At 43.3% G+C, this 20,042-nt stretch overlaps 1 long non-coding RNA gene across 1 annotated transcript in view; it reads left to right on the top strand.

The window, feature by feature from the left end:
* LOC126234824 (uncharacterized) overlaps positions 1–19,388 on the top strand; it is a 51,375-nt gene extending 31,987 nt beyond the window's left edge. The window contains exon 4 of the long non-coding RNA XR_007544783.1: positions 19,278–19,388. This is a non-coding gene — a long non-coding RNA (uncharacterized LOC126234824). The remainder of the gene's footprint in view (positions 1–19,277) is intronic.
* The last annotated feature ends 654 nt before the right edge of the window (positions 19,389–20,042 follow it).

The following is a 20,042-nucleotide window of genomic DNA, read 5'->3' as shown; positions in this document are numbered from 1 at the left end:
AATAAACGTAGGGTGGCACTTTGGAACGAACTGTAACGAGACTCTGGATGCACGGAGAGGAAGAGGCCGTTCGTCCTGAACTGGAGTCAGTTCTCGTTCTGTGAAAGCAAAGGACAAAGTGAAGGGCTTAACATGTAGGAGACTATTAGATGCGAAATAATCCAAAGGTAATAGGAGGTGAATGGGGTGTCTTACAACACTCTTCATTATATCGAGACAGTACTCGGTTCCGCCGGAACTAATCTCTGAAAAGCAGGCGTGTGCAGAATTTCCCGTCTGGGTTTCCTGCGTTATACAGACCAATCGAACTGTGAATCGCCAATGCCTTGGTATCAGTGGTATAGTTATCTTTTCAGTTAAGCAGAGACACAACGGTAATGTATTCTCCATCTTGAACTATTTACAGTTATTTCAAAGTAATGCCCCAGACTTCTGAGACGTGACGGTCAAAGAACCTTCCGAAATTCTCTTTGTCAAATTATATACTTCCATTTGCAATCTTTCGTGATTCTAATTGCTTACTTGGAGTTTTACAAATCTTGTGCGAAACTACCGATGTTTAATCACTATTCCACTGAGAAGATATTATAGAGAAATTCAGTATGTTCTCGAACCTTTCACATTCATGACTTACACGAAAGTGTCTTAAAAGCCACAACTGTTCTTGAGTGTCTTCTAAATTCGTGTGTTAATGAACGGATCTGTTATCGAATAACACTTGATCCTTATTACGTTTCTGTATCCAGAACACAGACGACAGGGTGTTTTATGTGTCAGTCTGCAGTGTTTTCTTACACTTAAATGTTTTATTTTCCTTGGTGTTTCTTTGACAAATTTCTGGGTTTTTATACATCATAAAAGTAAAGTGTCTCCGTTCTGCACTTTATCTGACTGCTTAATCATGTAAGAGAGATCGTAATGACGTTATAATCTTGTCAGGAAAAATAAACAGAACTAACAAAATAAATTTCCTTGTTAAATCTCGCCTCTTATTTAAGATTAAAACATTTATTTTGTTTAAGTGACTTTTCTATCTGTGCCATAGTTTTATTTAAACGTCTTTCTTCATTTCTACATTATCTGCATAGCTCTCTGTCAAGAAGTAGTAGTTCATGTAATGGCCAACAGTTAGTCTCGTAATTTGGGACGATCTTATTCTCCCTTCTTCGCCTGCTGAATCATCTATACTTTTCACTAACAGACGTTTATTCAGATAATTATGAACTAAAGCACAATTTGGATAGTGTAGAGCTCTTAATGAACTATTCGAACTGTGTATAATTGGTATTATCCAGTGATAGGATTACGATACGTCAAATTAAAGATCAGCCGTCCAAAACTGCTACAGGAGCAGAAGGAAAGAATGTGGGCTTGTTGGAGGACGATAAATCCATTACTATAAAGACGTCCCACCAGATAAATAAATAAATATCGTAATTCTGGTGATCCTATTAAGTTAAATGAATGGGCGTTTTCTCTTATTTCAATATTATTATTGTTGTATTTTTATACTTCGTTCGCAAACAGCGACATCAGGGGTTCATCTCTCAGAAATGCAGACTAGCTAGACTGCTATGTTAAACTGTCAGAAATGATTTCGGAGTTTACTAAAGCTTACGTCGAGGTCGCACCTTGTATTTGTTCAATAAAGGCTGCACAACGCACTCCAGTATGTACCCGTCTTGAGATACAAACTGAGACAAGAGCGCGTTAAACAGGCTCTTTTGCAGAGCATGCGGTGCGTGTCATTTAACGAGCGCTAACGGCCAGCCTAAACATCTCACAATATATCCTAAACGGCGTCTTCGTCTTATACCTAACTTTGCTGTACCTTGACAGAAGTCTATCAGGAATTAAATAGCTTAAAGGGGTCATTCAGCAACACGAGTGCCACGTGAGATCTAACGTCGGCTCATACGGCTTTACAGCATTCAGGCCCTGTCAGTACGCAGTGGACTCACTGTCAACATATCAGTCTTCATGGTGTAAAAATAGCACCCCATCTTCCATTTACATCCATGTTAAATTGATGTCAATTTGATCTTGTCTTTTGAATTTAGTGTCAGTTCCAGTATATCAAGAAATTTCAAACATATTACTTACTGTTCATTGAGAACTTTAATTTTACCTACATTTTCAAATGTGGTTAGAAGAACTACGGAAGAGAGGTAATTCACATGTACTTCTCGGTATTACTCCGAATAAAAGAATAAAAAGAAATAGAGACAGGAATGAACGCAACTCGAATTTTGGACAGGAAAAATAGTCTAGTTTGGAAAAACAACACAAGCTTTATTGATGCGTTTCGCTTTTTTGTGACATCTTCAGAATTCGTGTAGGAACTGCGGGTAAAGCATTAGTCGTAAGCGATGTAAATTTTGGTATGTACCTTCAGCGAACGCATGCAGCTATGCTTAGACAGAGCCCCACTGCCGTAAATATTGATGTACAAATTGTAGTGGCCGTGAATACGTCGGCCACCGCGCGTACGCGCTCTAGGCGAGACCGGCGGGCAGCACGCTGCCGATGCAGCCGAGAGAAGCTCCACTGGCCTCAAAAGGCGAGACGCGACACTAACGCTTCTGAAAAGACACTGAAGAGCCAAAGAAACTGGTACACTTGCCCAATGTCGCAGGAGTCCCGCAACAAGACGTGACACGGACTCCACTAATGTCTAAAGTAGTGCTGGAGGGAACTGACACCATGAATCCTGCATGGCTGACTGGCTGACTATAAATCCCTAAGCCTACGAGGGGGTGGAGACCTCTTCTGAACAGGACGTTGCAAGGCATCCCAGGTATGGTCAATAATGTCCAAGTCTTGGAAGTTTAGTGGCCAGTGTAAGTGTTTCAGCTCAGAAGAATGGTTCTAGAGCCACTCTGTACCAATTCTGGACGTCTGGGGTGTCGCATTGTCCTACTGGAATTGCCCAAGTCCGATGGAATGCAAAACGGACATGAATGGATGTAGGTGACCAGACAGGATGCTTATGTACATGCCACCTTTCAGAGTCCTATCTAGACGTATCAGGGTCACGTATCACTCCAACTGCACACACCCCACAACATTACAGAATCTCCACCACGTTGAACGGTCCCCTGCTGACAAAGGGGTGCATGGATTCATGAGGTTGTATCCTTACCCGTACACGTCCATCCACTCGATAGAATTTTAAACGAGACTCGTCTGACCAGGAGACATGTTTTCAGTTATGAATATTCCAATGTCATAGTCGACGGGCCCAGGCGATATGTAAAGCTTTGCGTCGTGCAATCATCAAGGGTACACGAGTGGTGCTTCGGCTCCGAAAGCCCATATTGATGATGTTTCGTTGAATGGTTCGCACGCTGACACTTGCTGATGACCCAGCATTGAAATCTGCACCAATTTGCGGAAGGGTTGCTCTTCTGTCACGTTGAACGATTCTCTTCAGACGTACTTGATCCCTTTGTCTGTGGGATCTTTTTTCGGCCGCAGCGATTTCGAAGATTTGATGTTTTACGGATTCCTAATATTCACAGTACACTGGCGAAATTGTCGTAAGGGAAAAGTTCCACTTCATCGCTGCCTCGGAGATGATTTCCCCCCATCGCTCGTGCGCCGACTATAGCACCACGTTCAAACTCACTTAAATCTTAATAACTTGCTACTGTAGCAGCAGTAACCAATCTAACAAGTGCGTCAGACCCTTGTTGCCTTATATAGGCACTACCGACCAGCCGGCCGCGGTGGTCTAGCGGTTCTGGCGCTGCAGTCCGGAACCGAGGGACTGCTGCGGTCGCAGGTTCGAATCCTGCCTCGGGCATGGGTGTGTGTGATGTCCTTAGGTTAGTTAGGTTTAAGTAGTTCTAAGTTCTAGGAGACTTATGACCTAAGATGTTGAGTCCCATAGTGCTCAGAGCCATTTGAACCATTTGAACTACCGACCGCAGCGCCGTATTGTACATGTTTACATATCTTTCTATTTGAATACGCGTCCCTATACCTATTTTTTGCCCCTTCAATGTATATCAGTTTCATACAACATAAAATAGTGCAGAAAAAGTATTGCCCTGTCCTGCAGTACATAGATCTTTAATCCGATCTGTCGTCATCTGAGCGCTGTGTAAGCAAGTAATGTTTCTACGACTGTGCACCGGGTGGAAGGACACCGTTATAGAAAGAACAGATGCTTCTATAGGTGCCTACATATTCAACGCCATGTGCTTCAGGACAAACGCCAAACAAAGTTAGAGCCGTGCTTCCGTAGTCGTGTCGCTATGCAGGCGACAGTACTCACTTTACTGCGCTGTGCTGTGACATAGCGTGAACTCAGCTTATCCGCTGAATCATAAACGCGGCGACCGTGTTAGGCTACCTCCGCTTTTATAAATGGTTGTTTCCAGAAGTATTTTCTTGCACGATAACACGCGAAATCACAGGTGGCTTTGTTCCGGGCAACAAGAGATGGCAGCAGACTGCTCTAGGTCTTCGACCACCACCCTCAGCGGCTGCTATCTAGAATGCACCGCCATATCCTCGTGAGATCAGCGGGTAGTACCAGTGAAAGCGAGCCGCGGCTTCAGATTGACGTTTTGTGAGCAAAGGCTCTGTAGACACGTGTGTCATATCCGTCATGGGCGACCCTCCCCTCCAACAGGTGAGACGCGACACGCCGAAGTGAGACACGGTTCGCAGTGCCTTCAGCACAGGAGAGCCAGCTGCTTCACGTCGGTAAGAGGGTTTCCTACTCGACGAAAGAATTATTATAAAATAGGCAGTGGGTGTCGTACTGTGCTACAACCGGCGACCTCCATCGAAACATTTCGTCGTCGTGTCCTGTCATTGGAAGGTCTGCTACTCTACTCGTTGTGAAAGAACAGACGAATTGTTTCTGAAAATATTTATATCAATACGAATTTGTCAAAATATTTTATGTGAAAAATACGAAAAGTTCAAACAAATACAGAACCAGGTAAGCAGATTGAGTTTCAACTGCCTTTGTCGTTTCGTCTACAACATTTCTTTTTCTTTTCCTAAGCGGTGCACGTCTACTTGCAGTCAGTTGCCCTCTTAAAGGACGTTCAGCTATCTGAGCGTAATAAACGTCCGCTCCTCAGTCAGCGTCTGACACCTTTTAGTCACATATTCATCGACCTTTGTCTTTCCACAACTTCTGCTGTCTCACTCAGAGTGTAAGACGACCTTACAGATTTACTCTGTGCACACTTCTCGTAATAAACAATACTGACCGTTTCAGAACAAGATATTTTAAGTCACACGTAAATTAACTACTGTACCTTCAGCTGTGTATGTATGAAATGAAGGTATTAAATTAAATGATGTAATATCATCGAGATTGATGGTTGTGTTGTCAGTGATTTACAATGCAATCGTCAAAGACAGCATACTATGGCAACTAAGTACCAGCTAGCACAATAATTAGACATGACTGTGATAGCTTTTTAATACATAATACTTTCAAAGTATTTCGTAAAGCGAAAATACGGCCCCACAGAATGAATTTTATTGCAAAATATCATTAATGAATTTCAATTATACTAGCCAATATTATCATATCATATCAATGCAACAGTTAATTCTTTCAACTACTTTTATGGTATTTCATTACAGAGATAATGTTTCATGAAGAGAGAAATAGTCATTAAAGCTCTGAAATTATTCACAACTATTTAGTTGAAACACAATACCGTTCAGCAGAGGTCGAGAAATGCACTATGAAGGTTTACACGCTTGTGTGTGATGTTGCAAGTACGCGTTATTGAAGTAATTTTACTGGGTAGATGGTGACAGCCTCGACGTGGCCTACCCCCCCCCCCCCCCCCCCCAGTATCGTGCCGCACAACGATCGCATTGCGAGAAGAAAATCGAAATGCTCAGAACGAGCTGCGACACGAGAAGCAAATGTCACCACCAAACGGCGGCCGGACGTAGTAATACCTCCCGGCCCTCACAGGCGAAGTTACGCAAGAGAGCGAGACAAATGCCTCAGTTTCCCCCCCGGAGCCAAGTGCGTGGACGAATACGTATATGCCAAGTTAATATAGAAGAATACACGAGGACAAAAGGAGACATCCTCACAAAGCTACTAACAGAAGAAAAAATTGATGTGCTGACCTTGCAGGAAACACATCTATCAGAAGAAAATATCTCGAGACTTCTAATACCAGGCTATGAAATTGTGGGCTATAAAGCCCATAATAAACACGGTATTGCAACACTGATCAAGAAAGAACTGGTTGATAATATTGAGGAAACTATGCACCACGATTTTGCCGTGGGAATCAAACTAAACGATATGACTGTGTATAACGTGTACAAGCCACCTTCAGAAAAATGGGAACAACCTGTTTTACCTAACCCACAACACCCTGCAGTCATAATTGGCGATTTTAACTCCCACCACCCCAGATGGGGCTATCAGTCTTGCGACAAAGAAGGACTCATGCTGGCAGACTGGGCAGATATAAATAATTATACATTAATATACGATGCAAAAGATACCCCCACCTTCTGTTCAGGAGCGTGGGGCACAACATCAACGCCCGATCTTTGTTTTGTCTCATCTGGAGAAACTGGAATAGCACTTCCGTCTAAGAGAACTGTACTGAGCCGTATTCCTCGGAGCCAACACAGACCAGTTATTATAGACCTTGGGATCCAAATACCAGTAATAAAGAGCCCCCCTATAGCCCGCTGGAACCTCAGGAAGGCTAACTGGGTTAAGTTTAAAGATACCATTGAAAATAATGTAAACAGAATTCCCCCAATTCCAGAAAATTACGACAGATTTACGAAGTTAATTATTAAAGCGGCACATAACTCAATACCAAGAGGAGCGCGGAAAGAATACATCCCATGCTGGACAAAGGAGTGCGAACAACTACTCGATGAATATAACAAAACAGAGAATCCAGAACTAGGAGAACAGCTCATAAGAGCTATGGACGAGGAACGCAAACAGAGATGGCAAAAGCGGATGGAACAAATGGACTTTACGCACTCCTCACAGGAGAGCTGGAGTCTACTGAGGAAACTTGGCGGAGCACAATTCAAGGGACGGAACATCAATAATAAAATGACCCCTAACAAGATATGCTCTTCTATACTACAAACATCCAGAATCCATGCCTCCGCCTCGAAGAAAAAAGAACTGCACCAACTGATGAACGAAGAGCTAGATGCAAGCGAGGAGGAAGCAGGTTTAGCGAACTGGGTAACACAAGAAGAGATAAATATAGCACTAAAGAAAATGTCACCTGGTAAAGCAGCTGGCTGTGACGGCCTTCTTCCAGAATTCTTGAAGAACTTCGGGCCAAAGGGAAGAGCATGGCTGTCTTCTCTTTTCTCTAATATCATAGATACCAGCCGGTTACCAAAGCAATGGAAAAACGCACAAGTCATAGCCATCCAGAAACCAGGGAAAACAGGAGAGAATGCTAAAGATTATAGACCGATATCTTTATTGTGCACCACTTACAAGCTGTTTGAACGAGTCATCCTAGGCAGAATAGAAAGTAAAATAGAAGCTGCTCTTCCCCCAGAGCAAGGCGGTTTTCGAAAAGGAAGAGATTGTTGCGACCAAGTTCTCGCCCTAACCACTTTCATTGAAAGAGGTTACCAAAACAAAAAGAAAACGGGCATGGTATTATTAGATCTCACCTCAGCATACGACACCGTATGGACAAAAGGGATACTGTATAAACTGTCAAAAGTCGTGAAATGCAAGAAGATCATAGATCTAGTCAGAAATATGTTGATAAACAGGAGATTCAAGGTATCTCTGAATGGGAAAACAAGCAGCTACAGGACACTACAAAATGGCCTCCCCCAAGGGTCTGTGCTGGCTCCATGCCTTTTCAATTTATACATAGCGGACATCCCAAACCTGGAATCTCGTTCTTTTATGTATGCAGATGACATCGCTATCGCGGCTCACGCCAACACTTTCGAAGAACTGGAAGAAATTTTAAACAGGGATCTGGAACGACTACAACAATATTATGACAACTGGCACCTCAAAGTAAATCCGACTAAATGCGTGGCATCAACAATGCACTTGTGTAACAAAGATGCAAATCGTGAGCTAAAAGTGCAAATAAAAGGTAAATAGTTGAAAAACGATAGAACGCCAAAATACCTGGGTGTTAAGCTAGATCGCACTCTCACATATAAGAGCCACCTGTACGAAGTCGCCCAAAAAATGAAAACAAGAAACAACATCATAATGAAATTGGCAGGAACAACCTGGGGATGTTCCACTGAAACTCTACGCACATCAGCACTGGCACTTCTGTATAGTGTAGCGGAATATTGCGCACCCGTCTGGGCCCGCAGTAGGCATATCAGATATATCGATGTGCAACTTAACGAGACAATGAGGCTCATAACAGGAACAGTAAGACCCACCCCGAAACCTTGGCTGCCCGTCCTTGCCAATATCGAACCACCCTCGATTAGACGTGAAAGAGCAATCCAGAGGTACAAAGAAAAGTTCAGGGACCTACCTCCTCCCCCTGACAGATTGATGTCAAGAAATCCCTTCTGGAAAGAACTCAAACAACAGATTGATATCGATAACCTGTGGAAACAGCAATGGCAGGAAAGTAAAGTGAATAACAGTTTCCTTATTGAGGACCCATCTCAACGAGTTCCAGGCTTCCAACTCCAACGTAGTGTGGGTAACTCTAAATCGTCTGCGGACAGGTGTTGGTCGGTGCGGATATTTGTTGAAAAAGTGGGGTTTCTCCCAGGACCCCAATTGTGAGTGCGGAGAGAGTCAAACCATGCAGCATATAGTTGAGTGCGACGTACACGGACTTAAGGGAGGAAATCTGATGGACATACATGTGATAAGTGACCAAGCACTTTTGTGGCTGGAAACCCTGAAAATTTTATTGTAAATCATTGTTAATGTTAATAAATTTTTATGTTGATGTTTGTAAGTGTATCACGCTTTGCCTGTAGCTGAACGAGAAATAACAACTGTCGGACTGGCGTATTCCACTCATCTCGCAATGAGCCCAGTGAAATTTTGTGGCGAAAACTTCACGGTATTTGACACCGGCCTCCTTTCTCTTAGCATGTTTCCACTGTATTTTCTGGAATCTACGTTTCTTTCACAAGATGCCGCTATTGCACACCACTGCTGATCACGTATACACTAGAATCGCTGCCACTGAACGTTCGTCTTTTTGCTCCGCAATAAATAATACCTTCGACCTATTTCGAGCAGCTCTCTCTACTATGTTAACAAAATATTTCCTTTCATACCACACTTTTTACAATTTCCATATTGTTAAAATATTTACTAAAACAACTCAAAATGATTCACTGAAAAATAATAAAGCAAATTTTGAGAAAAAGGACAGTGAAATATTTTGTGAAATAATTTGTATGAAAATTAAGTAAAACAGACAAAGGCAACATTTGACGCACCTTCGAATGATGCTGTAAATCCTGGAGAGCAACTGAAATACCGATTGAGAGTTTAAATTCAGTGTTTAACTTTGAATATTAAAGAGAACTTGAGAATAATTGTCTGGTGGATCACGTAGGCCGTGCAGTTTGCTTTTGTGTGGGCTTCAGATACGATTGCTACAAGGAGTCAAGCGGCAAAATACAGTTTCTTGTGAGCTGAGATACCACTGCTATGTAAAGCCAAGGAGTTGAATAAAACATTTTACCAACGGAGACGTTGTTCCTATGCAGCTGAAACGCTCGTGCCTTACTCACGTAAGGAGAGCGCTAAGTGAATTCCGGCAACCGTTTGCAACCGCTATCGGATCGATTTTATTTAATTTTTTTCGATTAAAGATTTCCTACTGATAAACGTTAGTGGGTACGAACAATGTTTTCAACACCAATGGGAAGAGATGCCCTACTTCTTCACCACACGCATCCCTTTTTCTGTTATTTGTACAGTTCTCTAATGAAACATTTTTTAGTGTTTTAACAATGACTGAAGTATTCTCACATCTATTGTTACAGATTAAAGATACATGCGATAGCCACACTGTGGCATGGAGTATTGTGGACAATATCCACCAAACAAATATTTCTCAGATACCGACAATTTTCAGCTCAAACACCATAAACAAAGAACTGTAGTAACCACAGCGCTCGGGCGTTCGTGGCGTTGGAAGATCACATACAATAATTAGAGTTAGCAGTTGGACTGGAACTGCTCTGTGATTTACGTTACAAATTTTGTTCTATTTCTTATATTCCCTGTTTTTTATCAGGAAAAATGAGTGTTTAAGAACAATGATACCAACAGCAGTTTTCTGATATTTGAAGGATTCGAAAAATTTTTCGAACTGAAAAACTGTTGCAACTCATTTTGTACCTTTGGGTATTGATGACAGAAATCTATCAGAACCACGCAATAACAGACTGCATGGGTTACATAGCCCACCAGACCAATATCGTCTAGTGCGCTAGTAATTTTAAGATTCTAACACTGAGATATAAATTCTGAGTTGGCACCTCATCCGCAATATATGATTTCAAACATCATTCAAAGGCGCCTCAAATGTTTCTCTAATATTTCTTTTTAGACAAATCATTTCGAAAAATTTTGTCCTTATTTTCGGATTTTTTAATTCAATTTTTTAATACAAATACGTGTAACACGTTTTATGCGAAAAATAAATAGATCTTGAAAAGGTAAATTTTCGACACTTCTTTTACATAGGTTTTTTCCAAAACTGCACCTTACATGTGTCAATTTAATACCCTATCTGTCCACTCCAGACACTTCATTTGGCTACGAAAATTTGGACAAGAATCCCACTGCGTAATTCCAGGGGAGTCTTGATTTCGTTCCGTTCAAACATTTGACCAAAAAAAAAAATTAAAATTCTGCATACAATACAGAAGACAACGTACAGAATTTCTACACACCATTAAAAGGTGGCCCTGGTTGTTAGTTTCATGGCATACACTGAGATATCTTAAAATAAATGATATAATCAATTGAGAGAGAAGAGAAACAACAATCATTTGTGTGAGTGTTGTGAATTCATCCAGTCATTACAAGGGATCGAACTTGACTACAGCTCACTGAGAATGCGAGTCCTAAACAATGGTACTGCTTTGCCAGTACTAATCTCACAGTTCTCTGAAAAAGCCAGAGTCCATATCATTCTGTTCATCTGGGTTGCGCAGTTTATAAAATCTGGTATCATTCACTTCACGTATTCTCACCTGGTAACGCTGTAAGACACCGATGAGTTTCTGCTTGCCACAGACCCACGAATGTTTACTCCCACTTCTTCACCACCCTTGCCCGCAGCTCGTGGTCGTGCGGTAGCGTTCTCGCTTCCCACGCCCGGGTTCCCGGGTTCGATTCCCGGCGGGGTCAGGGATTTTCTCTGCCTCGTGATGGCTGAGTGTTGTGTGATGTCCTTACGTTAGTTAGGTTTAAGTAGTTCTAAGTTCTAGGGGACTGATGACCATAGATGTTAAGTCCCATAGTGCTCAGAGCCATTTTCTTTACCACCCTCCCCAAGTTGCTAACCTATAGTGACTGCACATTGTTTGTGGCGACATTTTAAGAGAAACATAAACATGAAAACATACTTCATTTGCTTCTTATTGCAGGCCTCATAGTGCAGTTGAATAGGAGGAAGTCCATCAGTTTGACGTCATGCAATGAAATCAAAATTTTTATAAAAGGGTACGAAGCGGACGTCATTGATCTTTCAACTTGCTACTTTCAACTACTTTTCAGGGTCATCCGACTACCCACAGACAGGTAGTTGGAGGAGGGGGCGGAGTGGGTAGCTGGGTGACCTTGAAAACCAGTTGATACTAGGTGTTTGGAAGCGCAGTGACCCTAGTTTCGTACCTATATGAAACGTCTCTTTCTTTTCTTTTTGTTTGCTTTCTATTCTCTCTATAATTAATCAGATATTCTGGGTATTATGCAGTGGTCGAATGGATTTCGTATTAAAACCCTACGTTTCGCCCCCATACGTGGAAGACATTTTCAGAGGAGATCGTAGCTTGTCTGAGTGTCTCATGCACACACTGGCTCGTTACTGACTGCAGCAAACTTGCGTTTATCCTCGCTCCGGCACAGCGGCGTGACGTCAAATGCTTTGAATAGCCGAGCGCAGTTGGTCGTTGTCGGCTGCCGACCTCCGCTGTCGCTATCAGCCCATGGTGGCAGACTAGTACACATTTTCTTCAGCACTATGATCCAAATGTCATTCAATTCGAAGCCCTCCTCTTTCCTACTGTAATCCCTGGGGTACTTAGCAACCTCTACGGCCTCCCTGTGCAGCCTTTCATGGTATCCACTTATGGCTGTCAGTACTTGACTCCTATCAAAATAAACTGATGGTCTCATGGCTGCAGAGCATATTGCACAACTGTTGATCTGTCAATATCGCCCCATCTACAGTTGCCGAAGTGCCTTTCTACTCGTTTTTTGACTGTTATTTTTGTAGCACCCATTTCCACCTCCGCACAACTACAAGGAATCCCTAATTTCCTGATCTTTCCAGCGGTTTTCGAGCTTTCTTGACTAATTATAGGGGATCCTATATCTTTTACGTGGATATGTAAATTCCCTCGCTGTTCCATTTTTCAAAAGTTTTCCTGTGCGGTCAGTAATTACCTTAATGAAACGCAGGATCACTTTCGATTTCACAGTCACTTGTGTATCGCTATGGTTTTTACGTAGCGGTCGTAATGCTGTTTCAGCGGACGAATAACCATTCTTGAGCAATTGAATGGCGAGGTGTTTCACTTCAGCGTCGAGCAGCTGTGGTTCGCAGATTTTCCTTGCTCTATCTTCGAACTCATTTGTGATGTCTCTCTTTTGTCGTGGGTGGTGGTTCGAATCCCAGTCTTTGTGCGTGGGTCATCTTCTTTCTTGAAAACTAGCACAACAAGAAAATATAATCATTCGCCTACCTCCTCCTCCATCGTAAATGGAATTTTCGGATTAATCCTGTTGAGATGCTTGCGAAAACGACCAAACAAACGATTGAATCATCGACGTAGCGGAACCAAATATTCAGTTTCTTTTTTTAATTTAATTTAATTTTTATTTTTTTAGCTGTTTCCAATGCCTGCTCCTCGGATATTTCCGTAAAGAAATTCGTTATTAACAGGCTTACGGGGCTTCCATAGCCACTTCTTTCGTACGCTCATAGAACTCATCGTTCCATTTGAATAAGGGTTCGTGAAGCAAAATTAAAACAGTTCTGCAATAACGGGAGGAAAAAGTCCGATTTAACTGTTAGAACATCTCATTGAGTGTAGCGATAGTAAACAGCGATACCATATCAAAACCAACTAATGTGCCTCCGGCTAGACCACTATGCCGTTTAATTTACTGATAAAATTTGCCGAATTCGTGATGTAGAGGTTTGTTCGGCCCACTTATGGTTGTAACCAAATTTTCAAGAACTTGGCAGTCGAATAGGTGGGCGAAACAACGGCATTCGCTATGTTCTTTGTGCACCTACGCGACTCATTATGTCTTAGCCGAACCGCTGCTGAATTGAAGAGATTTTTCTCAGCGCTCTGTTCGATAGAAGATTTGTTTATCAACCGCTTAAAAGGGTAAGAACTTCGTGAGTGGATGTTAGCTAAGTTTCCTAAACATCTGCGGATCTAGTAGGTCGTTAAACTTACTGTCACATTCAAAACAACCGTCTCATTTCCGTTGTCAGCGAGCGCAATTAAAAAACTATCATGCGCATTCAGGCGTTTTATGGTGCTCCTCTCAATCACAGTTACATTTTGGAGGCTTTGCGTGAGCCAGTACTGTTACAGTTTCTATACTGGTTTCTTCAGCCGTCGGACATGTCCGAAAGAACAGGTACCATCTTCATATTGATAAGGCTAAACCGGCCAATGATCTTCTTCAGTGCGGATGCACTCACATTGCTCAAACTCTTATGGGAATCGGTAGATTTACTTCCGCGAGTAATGAGTATAGTGGGCAGGGGCACTACAAATGTAGTGTTTGGACAGTAAGCTGGAGATGTGGGTCTCACGGGGAGCGTGCCAGAGATAAGTCCCTGCAGCCGCACTCTCCTCGGTGTCGTAGATTGCTCAGTGGGATAGAGTGTTTTCCATGTAAGCAGAAGATTCTGTGTTCGAGTCCCGCCGGCCGCGGTGGTCTCGTGGTTCTAGGCGCGAAGTCCGGAACCGTGCGACTGCTACGGTCGCAGGTTCGAATCCTGCCTCGGGCATGGATGTGTGTGATGTCCTTAGGTTAGTTAGGTTTAAGTAGTTCTAAGTTCTAGGGGACTGATAACCACAGCAGTTGAGTCCCATAGTGCTCAGAGCCATTTGAACCATTTTGTTCGAGTCCCGGTCAGGGTATACATTTTCAACTCTCCCCGTTGATATTTATGAACTTCTGTATGCAGCTAATGGTCTGGATTTCACTGTAATTTCAAAAATGTTTGTGGCCGAAGCCACATTTTTCGTTGTTTTCGATCATTCGTTCTGTTGCTTCTGAAATGCGAATTCATTCTCTATGGTGTACACCAGATGTCACTACAAATTCCTGCGCTACTTTCCCGATAACGTGTGATAAACATCTGCACAGTGATGCACAGTCATGGGACAGTTCGGATTCACAGTCGTGGCTCGTGACTCGCTTTGTGTTTACCTGTGGTGGACACGTAACGGCCGCACGACACACTGGAAATTCTGTGGTATTCACAGGTGCCGTTTTATCTGAAAGCGTTCTTTCGGTACACTCTTATTGCCTCATTCATTTTCTGCTATGGCTGTCCTCCCTCAGTCTTTTCGTGGAACGACTTTCACGCGTTCTTGCTTCCGTTTCACGCCTGATTCTCCCGTACTTCCGCTACTTCTCCATGCTGCTGCTCCAGCTGACTTATACTCTCAGAATTTTGCGGTATTTGTTCCTGCGTTTCTATTTCACTTTTCTTCCCGTGCTTCTGTACTGTAGGTAGCGCCTTCTTCCTTCGGCAAACTGCTTGTTTGGCTTGTGTCGCGCGTTTTTTCGCGACTAGTGCTTCCTTCCTCGCTCCTAGCGCTTCAGTACGAGCTACCCTTGCGTCTTCCTTCGCGCCAGTTGCTATATGTTTTGATTCAGTTACCATCTGCCAAATTTTCCTTTTTTGGTCCTAGATATCACCTATATCTCTTCTTTAGTCTCTCTCGAACTTCCGTTTTCCCTCTTCTGGTTCTTTTTTAAAAAAATTACTTTCTTTACTGTCTGTCATTTTTCTTCCACTTGTTTTAAAAATTCGAAAATTGTATTGATTTGCGCACTGTTTCCTTTTGCCAATCCTGATGTAGATTCTCCTGAACTCACTTCACTATGTTGCTCTGTTGACGAACCCGATCTCTCATTATTTCTTGCCGTCGCCTTTTTGATGTGAACTGCTGTTTGTACATGGTCTGAACCTGTTCTCCCTTCACCCTCACTTTCATCACATGCGTTGGCAGTTCCTCGCACTCTGGTACTAGCTTCTCGGCCTCGCGTCGCCCAGTCTTGAGTATACGGCCTCTGCTATTTTCTTTATCATTCTGAATATATTCCTCCTTCCCGCCAATGCTTTCTCTCTTCTATGGGTTCGATACCTTTTGTTCCAGACAATCTCTCCTCCTGTCCATTCTCGCGTAGGTGTACCTCGATTCAGTATATGGTTTGTGCTATCAGACTCTTTGCCTCAGACCAGTTGGCTTACTGTGCCTCCTGCTGGTGCACCTGTTAGAGAAAATGGTACCCCACTGCATACAAGTAAGCCTCGCAGATGACGTGCCGGAATACTAAAATTATAAAGTGTGTAGATGATATACCCGCAGGCCAGTTTAATGCAACAAAATGCGATACATAACAAAATAGAGATCCACTTTCCTAAATTCCTCTTATAGTTACTGCCGGAATTTTTCTTCACACTTGTTGGTTCACACATATAATTTTTTGACTCTCGCTCAGCTTCCCTGCGACCACTGATGGTGTCTCCTATGCAAGTGATTTTTGCCGGTATAAAATAGTTTTCTTTCCTTGCAACAAAATATCACAACAAGAAAATTATGACAATACTTTCTTTAACTATGCACAACTACAATCTTATCTTATTATCCTCATTACTTTCTTCTCCTCATAGACATCCATGCACTACTCTCGCATTGCCAGGCAGTGTGTCCTACTGTTGGTATGTGCTGCAAACGTCCTGTTTTGCGTGGCTACATGGTGCACTATGACGAGTCTAGTTGCACTGTGCGCATTTCGTAGGAACTAGATCATTGACTTCCTTTGAACTGGCTCAGATCTGGTTGGATATTTTTACAAGCGAAAATGACGCGAAATATCGGGCTTTGATCCATAATCGCTCCAGTAAAATGACACACTTGCAAAAAACATGGTCTCCAAAAGAAGGATGCTGCTACCAGCACTGTAAACAATGCAACACAAACCACAGAGCAACACACACTAAATTATTCACCTAAGGAAAGAAATACGTGGGTTAGTAAATTCGCACTAGCCATTACAGTTATCACGAAACTAAAGGTTCATAATCCTGTCGTATGAAATTGAATGGTAATTAATTGGAAAATTATCAATCAGAAAATTAAATTTAATAAGCAAAACTCAATCCTGACAGAATGACTTCTATGCAAGATTCATTCAACAACAATGGCCCCTTTTTGTAGCAAAAGTACCGAAATATTCTAGCCCTCGGCAGGGTCGCCAACTTATACGAAGTGCCTCCCGGCTGGGTAAGCTCTGGGTCTCTCTATGAACCTCTGTCACTCAATAACTTTTATGACACAGAGTCACCACGTCAGTGACACAATTAAAAAAATGAAACACAGCAGATTATAATGCTAATCATTATAAAATGTGGATGTGTGTAATGATACTGTAGACGATACATTCTATCTGCCCTTCACTTCAAGTAACTGCAGGCATCTAGCTACGACTAAATTCAACACTACACCACTGTCTACCATCTCTCATAGTCTCATTGACCAGAGAGTGTATGATCACTAGAAAAGTTGATTAAATGAAGAGCAATAAAGACGGGTCGACACGACCTGCCATCTTTTAGTGGTTTTATTTTTTTGCATTTTCCGATTCTGAACGCACCATTAGCTCTCCATATCCCATTCAGCCATAATTTCACACCACTCATTTTTGCTTGGAATGGAACCATAGCCAAAGAAAAATTAGCCATTTCTATCAAGGGCCAATCAATTGTATCCACCACAGCACACTGTCAGAGAGCTATCTCTGGTTACCGTCACTTGGCCAACCACAAAGTAATACAAAGCACATGCACAGAGCCAGAAGATTGGCGGACGTGCCACGAAAGTGCACGTGACCAGTCAGCGGCGGTCGAGTGTGTCACGACATTTCAGTAATCACTAACAGTGGAGACGACCCCTGTATGATGAAAACATCTGGTGTGGATGTTATCGGTAGTATTATCGCCCAAGTCAGTGTACTGCCGAGGTAGCCACAGTGGTAGCGGCGTGCTTCAGGTAGAGTCTGTGGTTTGTTGACGTGTCCGGGCCGGCTGAAGCTGGCTGGCATTGAAGAGCGGTGCAGCGTGCTTAACGTCAGCTGTTGGTGCGCGGCTCCGTGGTACCGAGGTGCGAGCATTCTTATGTCTGAAAATACTTGGCCACATCTGTAGAGCACCTGTGAACATCGTGGTACGTGTCGTACTAATACGTGTTTTTGGATGCTGAATAAATTGAATTTCTCTCTTGCAGTGGCAGGTGTTTAAATCAGCTTTACTGAACTGATAATGTAGGTTGCTGTGGGTAACGAGTTGGAACTGCAGACTGAATGACAGTGCATACCTGAGCTTCATATACCATTCGCACTCAAGAGCTTTTGTTTGAAATATTTTATAATCAACTCAGATTCTGTAAGGGACTGCTGTGGACAGCGACTGTAGACTATGTTTCATTCGAGTTACAATCCAACGAACTCGAGGCAGTACATGTCACCATACGATGTTACTGGTGTTTGGGCGTGCCTATACATCAATAAGAGCGTATCGTGACACTTACTAGCTCAAATGCAATGATAAAGATTATTTACAGCCGGAATATGGATATGCAAGCGTAGTTAAATCTAATGGGTGCTGTATTTCTAGAGGAGGCCGAAATGCACGCGTTTATATACACGCAGACTGGCGTGAGGTCTGGAACAGGACAATGTCTTTAGAATTGCAATAAAGTACGAAAATCTTGTAATACTTAACTTTAATCCACATTCGTAGAACATCGCTATTGATGATACATGCTTCACAATATTAATTATCAAAGCTATGGCGCCTTGCTAGGTCGTAGCCAATGACTTAGCCGAAGGCTATGCTAACTATCGTCTCGGCAAATGAGAGCGTATTTGTCAGTGTGGCTTCGCTAGCAAAGTCTGCTGTACAACTGGGGCGAGTGCTAGTACGTCTCTCTACACCTGCCGTGTGGTGGCGCTCGGTCTGCGATCACTGACAGTGGCGACACGCGGGTCCGACGTATACTAGCGGACCGCGGCCGATTTAAAGCTACCACCTAGCAAGTGTGGTGTCTGGCGGTGACACCACAATGGGATTGCGACTGAGTGCTGTGTGCATCTCCTTCCTTATTTTGTAATCATCGTCTGGTCACTGTTAGAGCCGTTGTTGGATTTATCTTCTAGTCACTGTCTGCTGACTTTAAGTGCTGTTATATAGTCTTTTCGTAATCATTATCTGGCCACTTGTAGACTGAGTACGTCACCTTTGGCAGTGAGGAAGATCCGAGGATAATTCTGTTTTTAGAACAAATGTAGAGGCAGTGAAATTAAGGTTGTCTTTTGCTACAGCATGTACTTTCGTACCGGTGGATGAAACTGTCAAAAAATGTATTCGGCAAGTGCACAGAGCTTAAAAGGTATGACGATAATGTACTGAATTACGTTATTAAGAAAGTGAATATTGTTGAGTCTCGAAACAGTAATTTTTATTCAAATTAATTAATTAATGTTTTTCTTGGTTTAAGTTTTTGTTATCGCAGATAACATATCATCTAAAAAATTCTTATTTTCTAGAGACAGATAGTACCGTGAGGAACTGTACTTTTAACAGTAGACACATGGACAGGCAGTTAGTGCTTCTTGGAAAATGAAAATGTGTGCTGTATTTGGTGGACAAATCCACCACCGCTTCCTTATTAAGCAATTCTCTACGGCGATTGAATAAAAGAAAACCAGTCAATGAAGTGCTAAGTGAGCGCCTGCTCAGTGTACGTTGTGTGGACCTGTGTCTCTGTTGTGTCCCCAGTGGCGGTGGGATACGTGCCGGCGGTGGTGTGGCCGGCGGGCGTGTGGCTGGTGCGCCGCCCCCCGGCCGCCGCCCACCACCCGGCGCAGCTGCAGCTGGTGGCCGTCCACCCCCACCTCCGCCCCCAGCCCGCGCCGCCGCCGCCGCCGGGCTGGCGGATACCGCAACCGCAGCCGCAGCAGCCGCCGCCCTGGCCGGACCCGCCGCCGCCTTACGAGCACCCGCCGCCGCCCCCGCCGCCCCCGCCACCTCCGCCGCCTTCGGAGACCACACCGCGTCCCTCAGCGCCGCCCATATCGCCACGCAGGGCGTAACATTGTGGTGACCTGGACCTGGCTGTCGACTGCAAGTCCACTGTGACGAAACACCTTGAGATGTCTGTCTGCGATACTAGGACTATGGTTTCCTTGCACCTGATTCGTGCACCTTAGATTAAAATACAGAGAATACATACAGCATTTTATATATATCCCGAAAATTGTTTCCTTGTTTGGCTCTCCAATCTAGTACGAACTTACACTCAACTACCACAGGTGCGTCGCTGAAGAGAGACCTCTACGTCCCCATTAAGAACCACCGAGGCCTACATGAGTCTGTCACGTGAGTGGGGTGTTGCGAGACGTGCTGGCAGCAGGTGTGGCAGCCGACCGCAGAATGTTTCGGACGCCAGCTGTGAGAGAATTTGGTTGCGACCAAAACCGTGGGTACCCGAAACGTCGCTTACTGTATCTCCAAATTAATGCATGCACTGCCTTTTACACGTGT

This window comes from Schistocerca nitens, chromosome 2 (assembly GCF_023898315.1).
Source record: "Schistocerca nitens isolate TAMUIC-IGC-003100 chromosome 2, iqSchNite1.1, whole genome shotgun sequence".
Lineage (NCBI taxonomy): Eukaryota > Metazoa > Arthropoda > Insecta > Orthoptera > Acrididae > Schistocerca > Schistocerca nitens.
The sequence above is the reverse complement of the archived record's forward strand: the minus strand, read 5'-3'. Positions and strand labels throughout refer to the sequence as shown.